General features: G+C 40.6%; 1 protein-coding gene across 1 annotated transcript in view; it reads left to right on the plus strand.

Moving 5' to 3' along the window:
• Nucleotides 1-17,595, plus strand: part of SAMD5 (sterile alpha motif domain containing 5) — a 58,874-nt gene extending 41,279 nt beyond the window's left edge. Inside the window, exon 3 of the mRNA XM_084827800.1 lies at nucleotides 17,419-17,595. The gene's annotated coding sequence lies outside the window, so the exon portion shown is untranslated. The remainder of the gene's footprint in view (nucleotides 1-17,418) is intronic.
• Nucleotides 17,596-18,372: the final 777 nt, after the last annotated feature.

Here is an 18,372-nt window from a genome sequence, read left to right on the forward strand (position 1 = left end):
TTTTGCATGATATGAAGATCAGAATCTGTACATGGCTGGCTGTATTTTTAGCTGTCAGTCTTCCCTATTTTCTGCGTGTGTGTGTGTGCATGTGCGTCTTCCTGTGTATGTGTGCACCTGTGCCTGTGTACGTGGGACCCAGTGAAGGCTCTCTGGAATGAAACTGGACAATACTGCTTCTGCTCTAGGTTACCCTGGCAGAGGTGGCCGAGAAGGTGCAGTTCCTGGAATTTCATATCCTTTCATGGGCATTCCAGAAAGGTTGTTTGCTGGAAGGTTGCCTGCAGAGAGAAGAAACACCCATTGACAGCATTCTTGCCTTCAATCTAATACACACTTACCCGAGAGTAACTCTCATTGAAATCAATAGGACTTACTTTTGAGCAGACATGCACAGGCTTAAGCTGTAAATTCCACAAGGTTTCTCCGAGATCCCACTGAACACAGCAATGCTTAGTTCTGAGTAAACACATTGGCTGTAAGTACACTGAGTAAACACAATGGGAAGAAAGTAAAACAAGGATCCTCATTATTTCATATGATTTTTAAAAGGGAGACCCCCCCCCCCCAACCACTGTATGTGCAGCCACAGTTCCAAAGCAGGGATCTGAGGCAGGGATCCCCAGTGATCCTTATGATTTTAACGAGACACATACCCCCAAACATCCTCATATCACAGAGCACACCTGCCTCCATGGGCTGAAGTTGAAAAATATGGCTCTTCCACCAGCCTAAAATCCTGCATTTAAAATTCTGCTTCCCTTTTAAATGCAGGATCACAGCTGACTGCCTTTACACATGCTCCCTTACCCCCCCTTCTCCCAGTAGCTTAACTACTGCTGTACTGTTTTCTTGTGGCCCCAATCCTGGGCACTTACTTACTTGGGAGTAAGCCACATGGAACTCAATAGGACTTACTTCTGAGTAGACATAAGATCGCCCTGTAACTCTGCATCCCTCCAGTAAGCCCCATTGAACCTAATAGGGCGCTCTGAAACAACAGAGGACGTTGCTCCTGTGCTTGGTGGGGTGGGGGATCAGATGTGTCTCCCTTCATTGCAAGGAGGCATTTTATCCTCTTACAGAATCATAGAATAGTAGGGCTGGAAGGGGCCCCACAAGGCTATCGAGTCCAACCCCCTCCTCAATGCAGGAATCCAAGTCAGAGCATCCTTGACAGATGGCTGTCCAGCCTCGTCTTGAATGCCTCTAGTGTGGGAGAGCCCACTACCTCTTCTCGCTCTGATTGAGAAATGCAGAGGCAGGAGATGCTTGGGGATAGAAGGAAGTAAAAGTTAATGTCATTTGAAGGGAGAGAACAATCCCCTGATCAATGCAGGAAGCCTGATTCCCAGGCAGTCCCATTCAAGTTCTGACCAGGGCTGAACCTGCTGAGCTTCCCAGATCAGACAAGAACAGGCACCTCCAGCCCTTTAGTTGTTACTGAGAAAACTTCCAGTGCTGAGAAAGCTATGCTGTCAGTAGCTGGAAGACCAGATGGGGGCATCGAGAGCTGTGATTGGACAGGAGGGAAATACAAACACCACCGTATATGGACAGGCGTGGGAGGGTACTATGACCTTATAAGGTAACGAACACAGAAGAGCAGAGCACATGAATGGGAAATACCGGAATATCAGGGTACTGAAAGTGGTAGCAGGGAGGTGGAAAATTGCGGATCCAATACGAAGCAGGTACAGCGTAATATGAAACATGGGGGACGAAACCTGATTGGAAGCATAAAAACCATAAGTGTAGATTGGCCCATGGATTGCTTACAGCATCAAACTCTGCTTTCTAGATCTACTTTAAAAAAAAAATATCCAAAGGCGTATTTATAATTAGTAAAGCTGATTCAATAGGAAGAGCTGCTTGTTTGACAGAGGGGGGCGGGGGAGAGATTATGATGAGAATAAATATAGCAGGTTTAGGAATTCCTTATGCTCACATTATTTTTCTCGCTGCACATTGTAGGAATGAAATCCTGCTCTAATAAAATTAGTCTTTCTCTGACTTTACTAGAGAAGAGGTTAGTCTTATTATGCCATGTCTGTTCAGATCGTCAAGAGTAGCGACAAAATACTTCTGTCTTTCCCCCTTATTAAAATGATGGTAACTATAAAATAAACATGTAGCTTTTCTTCAATTCACAAAGTTAAGCATATTCTTCTGAAGTAACTGTTTAGGTTAGCAGCCTATATCAACTAAATGTATTTATCACAAATTCCAGTGATATAAATGGTGATTGCAGATTGCTTTGAAGAGCAAAAGAAGCTCTTCCACCCGCTTTCAAATACACCACTAATATTTAAATGCACAAGTAGGTTAAATGTGTGCCATGTGTTCCAAAAGGACTGATACTGTAAAAGTGGAACACTAAAAAGCTACCCTCAATAGAGCAATAGGGTGAATAGCTGTCAGACTGAACAGTACAAGCACAAATTATGTACATTAGGAGAACAAATAGATACTAAGAGATACACTATGCCATGTGCATGGCCCTTTGAAATCATTGGAGCTGTCAAGAGCACTCTTGCTTAACTCCTGTTCATTTGACTCAGGACAGCAGGAGAACTATCTTGTGGATCATGTCCTTACCTTTTAATATGGTTGTCACCATACAGATTTCTTAATATCCTTTTATTGCATGCATTTGTTGCAAAACTGTTTTTACTGTTTTATCTCTTATGTTCACTGCTCTGAAATGTGTTCTAGATATGGAGTGGTATACAAATATTGTAATAATAATAAAAAATGTATGACTTTCAAAGCATTGGGTCAATGTGACATAATGGTAATTACAGATGAATTTAGGAACTTGTGAGAATTGGTGCCAGACAACAGTGAGTGACATTTTTTAAATCCTTGGTGTAAAAAACATGCTGAATCAGATAAATACATGCTCTCAGTTCTGTAAGATGAGCCATACTAGATCAGCCCAAAGGTCATCTAGTCTAGCATTATGTTTCCCACACTGGCCAATCAGACACCTATGGAAAGCCTAGAAGCAGAACGTGTTTGTGTTCACCAGCAACTGGTATTAAAAGGCATGCTGCTTCTGATCCTGGAGGTCTTCCCACAGGCTGGCTTCTATCCCATACCACTGTTGCTGAGGAGTGGAAAAGGATCACTGCCGTCTGTACTACTCTGGGCCCTGCTATGGCACTCCCCCCCCCCCCTTTCCCAGCAATGCACTGCCATGGTTGGGGCTGCTTTGCCTGTGTTGGGCCTTCTCCCATCGGGGAGGATGTGGTGTGGGAAGCAGCATAGTATCCCTGGCCAAGGCAGAAAATGGAGCACTCCAGCTACCGCTTTGGTCAGGTCAGCTTCGCTATACACATTCTTTCCCCAGCTGGCGAAAGCCTATGTGCAGCAAAACCAGTCCTGGCTGAAGCACTGGCTGGTGCTCCAGCCAGTGCTTTGGCCAGGACTGGATGAAACCAGGGGAGTGGCTATGCCCCTGACATTGGGATGTATGGCCACACCCCCTGACATAACCATGGAGGACCAGTTGGGAGGGGTCATTCCACTCCACACCCATAATTTTTCCCCCACCCATGGTCTAAATAGACAATAGCTTGGATCCAAACCTGCACTTGCATGAGTGGAGGGCCTTTCCATTTATACAAGGTGCCTCCTGATTTACGCCATTTCCCCACTCTCACTGCAGTGCCCTCACCACATCCGACACCATTCTGGAAGGTCCCCTGATGCTCAGGAATGACTTTTTGTTTGGCACAGGAAGATGCAGTGAAGAGGAGGGGAAATCTCATAGTGCAAGCAGAGTTCCACTTGTGTTTCTTTGGATCCAAACTGTTATATACACCAAGCCCTAAACATTTATTTGGAAACAGTAGTGCTGCTATATGGGGCCGTGGTGGCTTAGTGGTTAAGACGCTGAACTGCAGACCGGAAGGTCGGCAGGACAGCAGTTCGAGACCCGAGTGCTGCGTGACGGAGTGAGCTCCTGTCTTCAGTCCCAGCTTCTGCCAACCTAGCAGTTAGAAAGCAAGAAATTGCAAGTAGGTACCACTTCGGGGGAAAAGGTAACAGCGTTCCTTGCACCTCGGTGTTCAGTCATGCCGGCCACATGACCACGGAAGCGTCTTCGGACAGCGCTGGCTCTTCGGCTTAGAAATGGAGATGAGCACCACACCCTAGAGTTGGACACGACTGGTTGGGGACACCTTTACCTTTTTAGTGCTGCTATAAGTAAAACTTATATTCAAGTTTGTATGTATTTCTGCCTCTTCTGTTTCAGCCTTACAGTCATTTTATTATTTATGTGCACCTGTATTTTATATTGCATTCCAATTGCAATAAGAAGTTTGTAATTTAGTTTACGCAAATGTCCCCTTTAAAATTATGTCAACTAAGGAGTAAGTCCTATTCAGTTCAATAGGACGTACTCATAGGTGAGTGTTTATAGAATTGCAGCCTTGGATAGCTACTAGGACATTTGTAAAATTCAGTATAGATAAGCAGTGCTCTAGCTTGTAAGTAACCTGGAATTCCTTAGAGGGGACGTTAAATTTGTATCTGGCATTGGAAAGATTGAGATAGGAAGAGAGTTAATTTGGAAGGGAGGATTTCACTGTTCAGGCTATAAAAGTAAAACATACCAGGAAGTGTTATTGGAATAACTGGACAAATTGTAGGATGTTTTATATCTTTGTATGGAAATGTCAAAATATGGATGTGAACTGGTGTCAAATCTAGTCTGCAAGTACTGAAGTTGTCTGTAGATGGGCGAGTGATTGACCATTGTGTTTGGAAACAGAGTTGCTACAGCTGACACAGAGGACAATTTAGTCCATTCCCTGTACTTGGAATGGCATGTACACAGCGCTGCACCCACACAGAAGAAAATCCCTGCGCAGAAGGGAGAAAGATCCAACTCATTCTACATTTGCAGTAAGATGCTCATCAAGGCTGAATTAGACTAGCTAGTTGTGTCTTTGGTTGTTAGTAGAGATGCACATCTTTATCGGGGCAACTAAGACTAACCAAGATCATACCTTTTCTAAGGATATTGATATTATGATTGTAATCTGTATAAAAATGGCAATAATCATATGGAATATATTTTGAATATGTTACTTCATTTTGTTTGAAACATAAGTGTATACATTTTTCAATATTTATACAAATATACACCCTAAATATTTTTAAATGTTTAGTTGGTTTTATCAGATATTTTATTAACATATATAAACAATAGAAGTGTAACAAAAAAGAACAATATAATTGATTACAAATCAAAAATCATTAAAAGATATAAAATGCTGCATAAATGATAAAAGAATTGCTCAGTGCTGAATATATAAATATTAATAAATGGTGAAAAGGAGAGATTTAAAAACTGCTCCTTTGGAAAAGAGATGGTATTTATAGTAATGTGCATTTGTGTTACAATATGTAATGGAGACAATGGGTTAAAATCTACATTTCAGTCTATTTTTTTACTTTCCAGCTAGTCTGCCAAAAGCCATTTCATGGAATGTTAGGAAGGAAATATACTTCTAAACAAAATGTGAGACTGGAAAAATCTTGCATGTAGTTTCTTTGTAGTTTCCTTTTTTTTTACTGTGACTTTTATTTTAAAAAATTAAAAATATAAATTATATTCGTTATAATCATTAAACATTTTCAGTAAGCATGTCAAATATATATGGTTTGATTTGATAATGAATCCTATTATTACAAGACCTATTCCTGTATTTTAGCAATAATAAAGAGGCTACAAGTTAAGCACACATGCGGGGATTCACAACTGCTTAACTTTGGCTAGGTTATCTGTATTTTTCTACATCTATTTATTTATAATAGGGTACCCCATTGAGAAGCTCAGTCATGTGCAAGGGCTATATGTCAGAAAATAGTCTTGACGCTTTGCAGAATGTATACTGATTACATTATTTACTGTCAGCTTTTGGGCTACTGCTAGGCTGAATAAGTAACCGAGTAAATGAGGGGAGAGAGCTGATCTTTGTTGATTGTGTATATGGTCTGTTTGGGATCAATAATCTGGCCTTTTGGGGTGTGAGGCATGTTTGCCCATCATCAATCTAGAGAGCCTGTCAGGTTGCAATTTGGTTTGGCTAGACCCAGATCAGTGATTTTCTCAGCTAGTAGTGGCCTGAACTTAGTGTAACCTCATCCAGCTAACAATCCTGTCATCTTGTTGGAGAAGCAGTCACACATTTCTGTACCATACATATAAGATACCATCTGAATTGGTCACTCTACTCATTCACATGTATGTCTGAAGGCTTCCTTTGTGCCTATCTTCCCCCTCAAAAATAGGATGAATGATCATGCAAATGAAGCATACGCAAGTATATTTCTATATGTTTAATACTTGGGCCGCACCTTAACTTTTATGTGTGGAGAAGGCACATGCTTGCTCCACCACATTGAGAGGATCATTGGATCAGTGAATGTGTGGACTGACCTATACCTCTTGAGACAAAGATTGCTACCTTTTCCACAAGGAGAACAGTAAGTCATCTCTAGTTTACATTTTAAACAAGATTTTAAATCTCAGTTCTTGAGATTACTTGCATGAAGCTCTGTTGCATTTGGGTTTTATTTCAGGAATGTCAGAGGCAATGTGTAATGGAGCAAAAGGTACAAGAGTGACTTTGGGAACGTAGAGAGACAGATGCTCATTAATGAAAGGAGAAATCAAGTCCTTCTGAGTATATGTTGGGCCCCTTGGGCTGCATGTGAAGGAGCTCTCTGGCTTATATCCATTATATAATGCACCATAATGTCCAAGTTAAGAAATCCCATTCATTATCTGGATCCTTTCAATCAGACTTCAGACCTGGTTTTGGAACAGAAACTGCCTTGGTTGCCCTGTGGAATAAGCTTTGACAGGAGAGGGACAAGGGGAGTGAGACCTGTTGATTCTCTTGGAACTCTCAGCAGTTTTCAGTACCATCGACCATGGTATCCTTCTGGATAGGTTGTCTGGGTTGGGAGTTGGAGGACTGTGCTGCAGTGGTTCCGTTCCTACTTGGATGGCCGAATCCAGAAGGTGGTGCTATGGATTATTGCTCTGTGCATTGGCAACTATGCTGTGGTGTTCCATAGGGCCCCATTTTGTCCCCTATGCTGTTTAATATCTACATGAAACCTCTGGGGGAGGTTATCCAGAGGCATGGGTTGAGATGTCATCAATATGTGGATAACGCCCAGCTCTAACTCTCTTTTTCATCAAATCCAGGTGAGGCAGTGGATGTTCTGAATCAATGCTTAGGCATGGTAATGGACTGGATGAGGGCCAATAAACTGAGGTTCAATCCAGACAAGACAGAGGTACTGGTAGTGGGTGGTTTGTTTGCCTGGCTCGGTGATTTTCAACCTGTTCTGGTGGGAGTTGCACTCCAATGATCAGGTTCATAGTTTTGAGGTGCTCTTGGACCTAGAACTGTCACTTGAGGCACAGGTGGAGTCACCTTTTATCAGCTTAGGCTGATATACCAACTATGCCCTTATCTGGACAGAGATAGCCTAAACCTCTCATCTGGATTACTGCAATGCATTATATGTGGGGCTGCCTTTGAAAACGGTCTGGAAACTTAAACTAGTCCAAAACAGGGCAGCGAGACTGTTAATGGGGACTGGCTAACAAGATCATTTTGTAAGAGTACTTTCTCAGCTGTACTGGCTGCCAGTCCCTTTCCAGGCCCGATTCAAAGTGCTGGTATTAACATCTAAAGCCCTAAATGGCTTGGGATGGTCTCCTCCCATATATACCTGCCTGGACCGTAAAATAATCTTCAGGGGTCCTTATCTGCAACGGGCAGTGGCTACCAGGAAGAGGGCCTTTTCTACTGTGGCACCCCAGTTGAGGAATGAGCTCCCTAGAGAGGTTTGCCTGGGGCCAATGTTGTACTCCTTTCGGCGCCAGGTGAAGACCTGTCTATTTTCCCAGCATTTTCATATTTTAGCATTCTAGTCTTTTAGCTCTGCTGTTTTAAATCAGTATTTTAAATCTCTGTATCACTGCTCGGTTTTATTCTGGTTGTACTTTTATATTGTAGCTTTAAGCTTTTATATTTTATATGGTTTTATGCTGTACTTGTGTTCTAATTTCTGTGACCTGCCCAGATTGCTTTGGCTATTGGGCAGTATAGAACTGTAATAAATAAATAAGAAATAAAATGGAGTTTCTTAATAATATAAATTTCTAGTAGGTGTAGGCAGGGGCTGAATTAGCTGAGGCTTAATTCAGTCTGGTGCTTCCTATGAAGTTTGCTGCTGAATTAAGATTACTACCTTTTAGCTTGGGAAATGAAGAAATAAAACATATAGTGCTTCATCTGAGAAAGAGGGAAGAGTGGTTTTGATAAAGCCTTATAAATTATAATCTTCATATGTTGCAATTGACACCTATCCTTCCTCAGTTTGAAAAATCGATAACAGAAACATCTTACTCACATTTTTTAAAAAGCAACTGAATATCCCATGGATGCTTACAAGCATTTCACAGTATTTTCCTTTGAGATAAGAATGAAATCAAGGATGTTTAAAGCTTAACACAGCATGTTTTACATATGATATTTTTACGAAGTTGAAAATGCATTTGGAACACATGTAGAATTAAGGAGTGATTGATGGTCTACTTTGATGCATCTACTTTGCATATTTACACCCTTCTGTGCCCATCCTGAAAAATCATAATGTTGAATGGATACTATTATGTTAAATAGTCTGTAGCAATCATGTTTATAGAATTTTAGGCAGATTTTGTCTCTGCTAGCTAGTTGAATCCTGAATGTTTGCATTAAATCAAATTCTTCTGTTCCTAATCAAAATAGTAGCTGTCATTTACATTGTATTGTAATCAGTGGTAATGAGTTTTATACCATTTCAGCAGTACAAAAATGCAACTTCCCTGACCTATAGTTAATAAACAGCTGTGGCCAGAGGTGCTTCTGCCAATATGCCCATTCCTGGAAAAGGCAGATCTGGTGACCCATACATCACATCTGGGTTACTGACGTGTACTCTGTGTGGGGCTTCCCACATAGAGAGTGGAGCAGCTAGGTTATTAACTGGAGCCAGATTTTAGGAGCATTGCTGAAACAGCTGGATTTGCTCCTAATTGGTTTCCAGGCACAATCCAAGGTCCTGGTTATGATCTTTAAAGCCCTATATATAGTTTGGGAGCAGGGTACTTGAAGAACCACCTTCTCCAGTATGCACCTGTGTGTTGACTGGGAGAGGGCCTTTTCAGTGGCCACACCCAAACTGGAATTTTTTGGAAAGGCAGGATATAAATGTTTAAACAATGTTATTATAAGGCGGAATTAGCTACTTTTGGATTATGCGATATACCAAATAAATTATTTTGAAACTGTTCTGAAGCATAGAAAGAAAGAAAGATTCTGTTTACACAAGAATGTCATTTTAAACTGAAAAACTGATTCTCTGAATATTTTAAACTCAAACCGGCATATGTTTTCCTATATATGTTCCTGGAGTCAATGTGTATTTGGAAATGTATGAATATTTGACGCACAGAAACACTGTAATCCTATACATGTCTATTGAGAAGTAAGTTCCACTGATTTCAATGGGGCTTATACCCAGGTAAGTGGGCATAATATTGGAGACTTACATCCAAGTAAATATGCATAGGATTTAACTGTAAATCAGCATATCTCAGGGTGCAAATAGATATAACACAAGAGTTGCATGTTCCCAAAGCTGCTTTTGACCAATTGTGTGAAAACATAGGCACCATGTAGCTGCTATTAACTTAAAAAAAAATCCAGGAGATCCTGACCATGGATTCCTGCATCACATCTAGTTGAACTTTCAAATAATTTTAATACAGTTGCACTGTGTTTTGTAAACATATAAATGAAAAACCTGTGTTCCATATTTTCACCTACCTTGTACAAAACTGCCTAGAGAAAATGTTTTTTTTTTTTCCTTGAGGAGAAAGCATAATTGGCTAATCCAGTATTTGGTAAACAATAATATTAAATTAATCATGTTTCACTTGTGTCTCTTCCCTTTATATTTTTCATCAAGACAGCAATACTAAGCATGCCTGCAACAACAGCAACAAAAGTCTTGCTAATTTCGGGGCGGGGGGGGGGTAGGATTGGCCTGCAAATATCTGTTTCTGTACCTGGGCTAATGGAGAATTTGGAATATCACATACATTTGATTTTTTATTTTATTGGCCTGAGCACTATAATCACTGGCAGTATAGCCATTGTCAAGGCTGAGCCATGGGCAGCTGTCAAGCGCTAAGCCAAGAGTTAGAGCAGAGGAACAAAGCCAAGAGTCAGAGCCAAGGAACACATAATCACACCAGATCCAGGAAAACATTTTTGCTCAGGCAAGATCCAAGCCCAAACAGGCAACCTTCTGTTGCTTTTTCTGTTCAGGATGGTACAATGGCTGAGCTGGGTGAGCCAGTCCAGAGCCTGAGAATACTTCACTGACAGGAAGATATTCTAAGCTGCAGATATGATAGTTAACCACTATTTGGGACAGCCGATACTGAACTGAAGTTTCCCAGTGCTAGCCCTGGTAGAATCATAGAATTGTAGTCTTGGAAGGAGCCATTTAGACCATCAAGTTCAAACCCCTCCCTGTTCAGTGCAGGAATTCCGTTTAAATAGAATCAAAGTATTAAAGAGTTGGAAACTCCTGACAACCAGTGATTAATGCAGAATGTGAATTGCATATAAGTATTGAATTTTATCTACAAACCACAAGCAATGGCTACTAGTTGGGGTCTTAGTGGCTCTATGCTACCTCCAGTGTCTGAGGCACCATGCCTCTGAATAGCAATTGCTTCTGTTTTTATAGGTCCTCGTCTTTATTGACTGGTCTTTAGAACTACACTTAATTTTGTCTGATCATCAACGGCAAGGAAAAAAACAGGGAAGGGGCAGACATTTAGATGGGGGCTTTTAAAGTTTCCCCCTTTCTTTTAAAGTTTAAAAGCCAAGCCAAGGATTGGCTGTGCACTTGGCTACCACACACTTTGGAAATCGGGCCACAAATGCCCATGAGATCCAAGCTACATTGCCATGTTGACATGCCAATGATCCTATTTTTCTTTTCCTTTACTTAGTTTATTTTGCTTTTTGTCAATGGGAAAGTATTATGCATCCAACAATGTGCATGGAAGATTTTTTTAAAGTTTTTTAAAAATCTCTTCTTTCTTTGCCTGTTAAACTGTGCAGTGGCCTCAAGAATAAAATTTCAGATATTAGGGGCTGTGAGTCCAGGAATGGGTTGGGGAAGGAAGGCAATTTTTGCTGATTTTCCTCTTCCCCCTGCAACATTTTGTGCCACATTCTATCCTGTTCCAGAATGTCCTCCACTGCTCTGGGGATATCTTTGGAGGAGCCCAGAGGGCTGCAAAAAGGAGGAGGAATCAAAGGAAATTACCTCTCCTCCTTCCATGAGCAGGATGTTCTGTGAGTAGAACAATGCTCATGGGATCTCTGGATCTATCCCGATTTAAATAAGAAAGGAATTAATGCAAGGGAATGTGTGTGAAATTGACAATATAAATATTGTACATAGGGTTTTATATTTCTGTTTCTAAAATAACTGCGAACTCTTTCTCCTATACCAACTTAGCTGAGAGTAAGTCTGAGTAGAGATGTGTAGGATTGTACTGTTAAACTCCAATCCATAATATGTTTCATCTGGAGTAATCCTACCATAACTACTGGAACTTTTCCTGAGAAAATGATTTGGGTCTTTAATTTACCACTTCTCAAAATATGTGTATGTGATTGCTTGGTAACCTATGCTAAGTTTAGTTTTGCTTTCTGCTGAAACTGAATTTAAAATCCAAAATCCAAATTTGAGCACAAAATCCACATTTGAGCAATATCTTCATTAGGATCAACCAAAATCCAAAAAATGTGCAAGATTTTGAGTTCACCAGGACACTTCCACTTTGTATCACTTCTAGGTGATGCAAAAAGAAGGGGATGGGAGAAGAAACAGAAAAGTCCAAAAATTTGACCATGAGAGCTGTAGTCAGTAGCCATGGCAGCTGCAGTTTAGATAGACACAACTGAAAGATAAAACATTTTGTGGATTTTCACTGGTCCTAATAAAGTTATTGACCAATTGTGGATTTGGGGCTTTTTTTCCTCATGGACTAGCATGGCTACCTTTGTTTTTTAAGGGCACCATCCTATGGGTTGTTCCCTCAATGACTGTAAGCCCTCAAACTCAGAAGCTTACAATCATCCTATGCAGGGTGGGAGGAGCAGCAGAAATGATCTTTGCCTCCCCACATCCTCCTGCCCAGCATTTTTCACTAGAAGGGCTTTTTTGCCCATCTAGTGGGGGGCTTTGGAGGGGGAGGGAAGGAGGCTGGAGAGGCTTCAGGATAGCTCATATCCCAGCTTCTCCAGTCTCTTCCACTCCCCACCCACTGAAATGCCCCCTTCTCTGAGGTTGAGTTCCTGACCTTGGAAAGCAGCTGGCATGCTGCCTGTGAGATGGAGTGGGTGAGAGCTCTGATTACCCCCTCTGAGGTTGGAGTGCTGTCTCTGATCTTGGACTGGAGTATCCAAAATATCCTATGGCCCCTCTGATGCTGTCTAAGGGCCGTAGGATTGCTTCCTCCATTAATGTAATGATTCAGTTGAGTTTATAATTAGTATAGTATTTTACTTCACATTACACTATCATGTATGCTTTGTGTTACTAAAGAGATAGTTTCAGTTTTTATAAAAGCACATATGATTTGGTTTGTGCCATAGAAGGTGATAAAGAATATTAATTAAGAATATGAAAATGGTGTTAACTGATTAGTATAGTAATCCTATGATTTGATTATGGTCAGCAGTCATAAGGGAATAACCCAGCTGCTAACTCCTGTCTGATGCATTTAATAAGGGCAGACATGGTAATGATGAACATGATTTCGGATGGTTATGTGTGTGCATATGCTGAGTTTTAAAAGATGGAAATTATTTGATAGATTTTAGAAGTTAATTCACCTGTTTTGAGTTGACTATCTCTTTGCTAGGAAGTTGGCCACTGCTAGCTGGTTGGCCACTGTGTGAACAGAATGCTGGACAAGATGGACCCTTGATCTGATCCAGCATGGCTCTTCTTATGTTCTTACCTTCTTATGAATTTCATTAATTAAGTTATGAATGGAGAAACACAAATAGAAGTATATCAAAGCAAAAAGGGAAATTTATTATTCTGTTTCTTTTCCTGCATTTTCATTCCAAAATGTATACTGTAAGTTTTTTTTAAAAAAGCAGTAATATTTATTAATTAAGCACTTAAGTACTACTAGCAATTCTAAGTTAGCAGTAAGGCCCACTGAATTGTGATAGGATTGGATGACACAACTGGCTACTAGACAATAAAGCTTGGCTGGTAAGTCCAGTCACAATTTGTAGACTTATTATATCCTTAATATGTTCTTGGTCCTATTTCTTAACATATAAGGGCTTTAGATTATCTAAATCCATTTCAGTCTGGCTTCAGGCCTGGTGATGGGACAGAGACTGCTTTGGTCACCTTGGTGGACATTCTGTGCCAGGAACTGGATAGGGGGAGTGTGTCTCTGTTGATTCTGCTAGATGTCTCAGCAACTTTCAATACCATCAACCATGGCATCCTTCTTGGGCATCTGAGATGGGACTGGGTAGTTCCGGTCATTCTCAGAGGGGTGATTTCAGAAGGTGGTCTTGGGGGATTCCTGTTTGATGCCATGGCCTTTCACCTGTGCTGTCCCTTAGGGTTCCATCTTATCCCCCAGCTATTTAACATATACATTTAACTGCTGGGGTTCAGTGTCACCAGTATGTTGGTGACACCCAGCTTTGTTTCTCCTTTCCGTCTAAATCCAAGGTAGCTGTTCCAGTTCTACATCAGTGTTTGAAGTTGGTAATGGACAGAAAAAGGTGGTTTAAGAATGAAATAACTTTTTAAACATTGTTAATGTAGGTAGCAGGTGAGCCACATATTTATATATTTACAGGTAAATGTCTCCAGTCATATTGCATAACTAACAGTCTGGTCTTTAAACATATTTATTTGAAAGTAAGATACAATGATGGACAGTTGGGGATACTAGGCTAAAAACTGTCTAATGACTGTGGACCTGTCTCCTTTTTAACTGAGCTACAAACTCCTTCACAAGAAAGTGTTGATAGGGCTGAAGGTAAGGTAAGCAGTGGGTATTCTGTGACAATCCTTAGTCTCTAGAGGGGCAGGAAGCATACAGCTTTCCAATTAATTAAGGCAGCTAAGCTGTCAATCGGATGGTTCTATGCCAACTGTGAATAGAAAGGGTACATGCTTTGGTTGTTTTACCAGACTGATCATATGATTGCAGCCAGCATGCTTTCACAACCTCTGTTGGCAGCACTTGACACACCGACATGCCTCTTTGATTTTGGGCATCCAGCCCATTTTCCTTCTCAACCAGAGGTGCAGTGGGAGGGAACTAAAATGTGTACTTTCTGATACAAATTTCAGCTAAAAAGTAATACTATATTTAAAAAACTGTTATCAAATATCCACAGTGTTGGTATGCTTTTTGGCTTGTATTGTTAGAGCTGTACAAAAGACAAAATATGAAAGTTTTACCATAAATTCTGAAGGTTATGGGAACATGGGAGCAAAATTATAAATAGCATTAGCAGTGTGTAGCTTTTGTAATGATTTTTGTGTGTTTTTATATCCATCATTCAATGATCAGAGTACTTTTTTATATTATGATGATTTTAACCCAATCCTTATGGGGCAGAGAAGTTCTACATTTGTATTACCTATTAAATTGGTAACAATGTTGAATGTCTGTTTCATTCAAATTTCTTTATAAACAACAGTATTTGCTTGTAAAGAAGCAACAGTAGCTGTTCCCTCCTGTGTTGTTTTTAAAGTGTATTTTTAATCAGCCAGCTCTTCTTTTTAGACTTCTTTTTCAGCTATTTAAGAAGGGCATTTACATCCCAAAGGCTGTGTCTGTGTGAAGGATTAGCTGACTTCCAGAGGGTAGCGGTGCATGTAGATATTTTGTTCGATTTTTGCTTCATGGAAATTTCAAGTTGGGACTCTTGCAGAATTCTAAATGCAATTGATTAGAGATGCAGGATGAACACATCCCTCATCTCAGGAACATACCAATGAGATGGCAAGCAAATGTTTTAGAGCAAACTGCAATGAGAGCTCTATAGAAAATGTATGCTAGTGCTTATGAAGGCAGAATTTAGAACAGCATTGTATCCTTGGAATGCATTTACCCTTTAGTTCCCTAAGAGCAAGAGCACTGACTTACAGGGCAATCCTGAGAGGGGTAGTGGGAAAAGCAAAATGGAGGATTCTTTGCCACCTCCAAACCAATGCAAGTTCATCCTGCCCAGGTGTCATAGGCCTGATCCTTCAAGCACACAGCCTGGTATTCTGACACAGGACACCCCAAATCAGTGAGACTTTTTTTATTGTAGCAAATCCCATGGTAAAAGCTTAATGGTCACACTCTTCAGAAATCACATAGCTGATGGTAATTATCTATAGGCGCCATACAACTCGGTTTCACTGTTGCAGTCTCTACAGCTCAGAATACAGGGCAAGGGGCTTGAGAGATTCCTGGCGTAATTCGTCCCTGGTAATCCAAAACAAGGGTTTCCAAATACAGGCGGCTCAGAGGATTCCTGACATAATCCATCCCAGGCAATCCAAGACAAGGGTTCTAGAAAAAGACCTAATCAAATCCACACATGCAGAAGTTTAGTCTAACCTTGAAATCTTCATTGGAACCTCCACGCTACAAGCCTATCAAATTCAAGAGTCAACACAGGTTCAAGAGTAAGTCCATAGTAATCCCTCACATGCACATATTTTGACAACCACAGTTTCCTTTTTGGTATCTCCATGAAACATGGGTCCAAATCCTGAGCAAACAAGAATTCAAGGTCTATGAAAAGTATGGCAGAACTTTTTATAGCAGGTTCTTAACAGTACAAAGTTCAAAGAGACAAGAGTTCAAATTGGATGGAGAGTCCATGTGAAGAATGCCTCAAAAGGCTCAGATGGTATTAAGTTCAAACAGAGAGGATTTTGGGGAGTGAAGATGAGAATGTTCCTAGCAAAATCTCCCAGCCTGATCACCTGCTTAAAAACAAAGGTGTGGCTGTAATAGCTCTCCTCCTGAATTACTAACTGACAAGGGATTTTAGTCCAGCAATGAGGCCCCTGCCCTTCAGGGTGATGCTTCAACCTGTGTGACACTTCTGAGCCCCCACCCCCCTTCTGTTAGTTTCTCACAGAGAGGCTTCCAGTTTCCTTCACTGTCAAGGCCAAAGCTAGCAGCTGGATGGGAGTAACTTAACCCCTATCTTCTTTTCTCTGAGAACACTGACAGAGATAGGCTCCCACTTATTCTGACATTCCACAGGATGAATAGGCCCAAGCATTTCTGGACTGCTTCTGATGAACTTCTGGTTATAAACTATAAGGCTCACTGCAGAGCTGAAGCTGGGCCACACCATCAGGGCATGAGGTTATGGAGAGGGAACACACCTGTTTTTCCCAGCATGTGGGCTGCATGTTTTGGGTTGTTGTTTTTAAACAACCCCTACTAAAATTACGGGGGGGGGGGAATTAAGTATGCCAGCTCCAGATTCCATAATTGAGGGCCTGAGCTCAGAGTCCTTGAGGAGATTGGAGGGCTTTAGATCCAAAGCCACCTCTGCACTACCCTTCAAATACTCAATTTCAGTACTAACACAAGCAGGAACACTGCTGGCAGCAGTTCCAGCCCATAGGGAAGGGGTGTTGAACCTCTTTCAGCCCAAACACACATTCAATTTCTGAGAAGGTCTCAGGAGCTGCATTCCAGTGATGGGTGGGGCTAAAGGAAAAATGGGGTGGGACCAAAGGCATAGAAAACTGGGCCAAAGTAGCAGCATATGTTAACTTAAAACTCCTACTGCCAGTAACTAAGCCTTAGGAGAGGCATATCATCCTGTTAGAATGGGAGAAAAACCACACAAAAGCCGGGGAACCACCAGACAATCTGCAGTCAGGAAAAAGAGGGTGGAGCCAGAGGAAAGGGCATGGCCATATGGAGAACCCCAGAAGGCCAGAATGGGAACCCATGTGGGCCAGATTTGGCCTGCAGACCTGAAGTTCTGCACCCCTGCCTTAGGCCAATAGATGGAGTTATTGGTCAAAATAATAAAATTTTGACAGCAACTATAAACATGAAATGGCTGCTAGTTTGATTAAAATTCATTTTACATATATATAACTATATATAGCTATATTCTCAGAAGAGAAATTTCATATTTGCTAGAAACAGTCAGATTTGGAACATGAAGAACAGTTCTCACAAAGAGGTTTCTCTTGGGTCTCGTTCAATTTCCTTTCCTTCCGTGTTTTCTCATACAGATCCCATTGCTTGTAAACGTACTGTGATTTTCAGAAAAGTGGACTCTGGACTCTGGCAAGAAGAGAAATATAGCAGGCTAAATCTTTTGTCAACTGTGTTCAGCCAGTTTAAATTTCTTCTGTTAAATAGCTGTTCCATAATTTCATGAGTGTTGAATAAAAATATAATTTTGGACCAATACATTTTGTTACCATTGTATTACTAGCTTTCAAAATCATTAGGTGTAAAGCCCAGTCTCTTTACTAAGGACTTGTTCAGCTGTTACTTTTCTACCTGAATCATAAGATAAGAATCTTTGGCCTTGCATGCTTCCCAGTTCCTTTCACAGTTGGCAGAACCTTGGAAATCTTGCATTAATCTAAATGTGAGACATTTCCTGATTCTGTGAGATTAAGCCAAAGACTCACTTAAAGTGATTCTGTGAGATTACTTCATACTGATATGTTGTGAATTCATTTTATGTTTGTAATTTGAGAACAAAGCAGATTGGTTTCTTGAACGAACCATGCCTACCTATTTTCTAAAGTAGAGAATTATTTATTACAAAAAGTGTCTTTCTAACCTTATAAAATGTGGAAGGTTTTGCTGCTTGTACATTCAAGCTTTTGAAATTATATCCATTATAAAACTTTTAGAACTATTCAGTTCTCAACTAACCTAATAGTAAGAGCAGCAGTACTCCCATATCCATCCTTATTATGATAATTAACTTCTTTCATATGCCATTTAAAGCCCTTGGCATTGCCTTGAGATCTTGTTCAACAGACCAGTAATCTCCTAAAGCTGAACAATTACTCAAACTTTAATGAATTCAATCTTCAGTGAGAATTATTTTTTTCTTGAGACTGTATGTATATGTATGTATGTATGTATATATATATATATATATATGTATGTATCAGCAGCTAAAAATGGTTTTTCTGTCCTATTCATGTGGTATTGACACAGAAGCC

The sequence above is a fragment of the Heloderma suspectum genome, chromosome 1, assembly GCF_057233095.1.
Source record: "Heloderma suspectum isolate Gila_16-S chromosome 1, 16-S_ref, whole genome shotgun sequence".
NCBI classification, from domain to species: Eukaryota; Metazoa; Chordata; class Lepidosauria; order Squamata; family Helodermatidae; genus Heloderma; species Heloderma suspectum.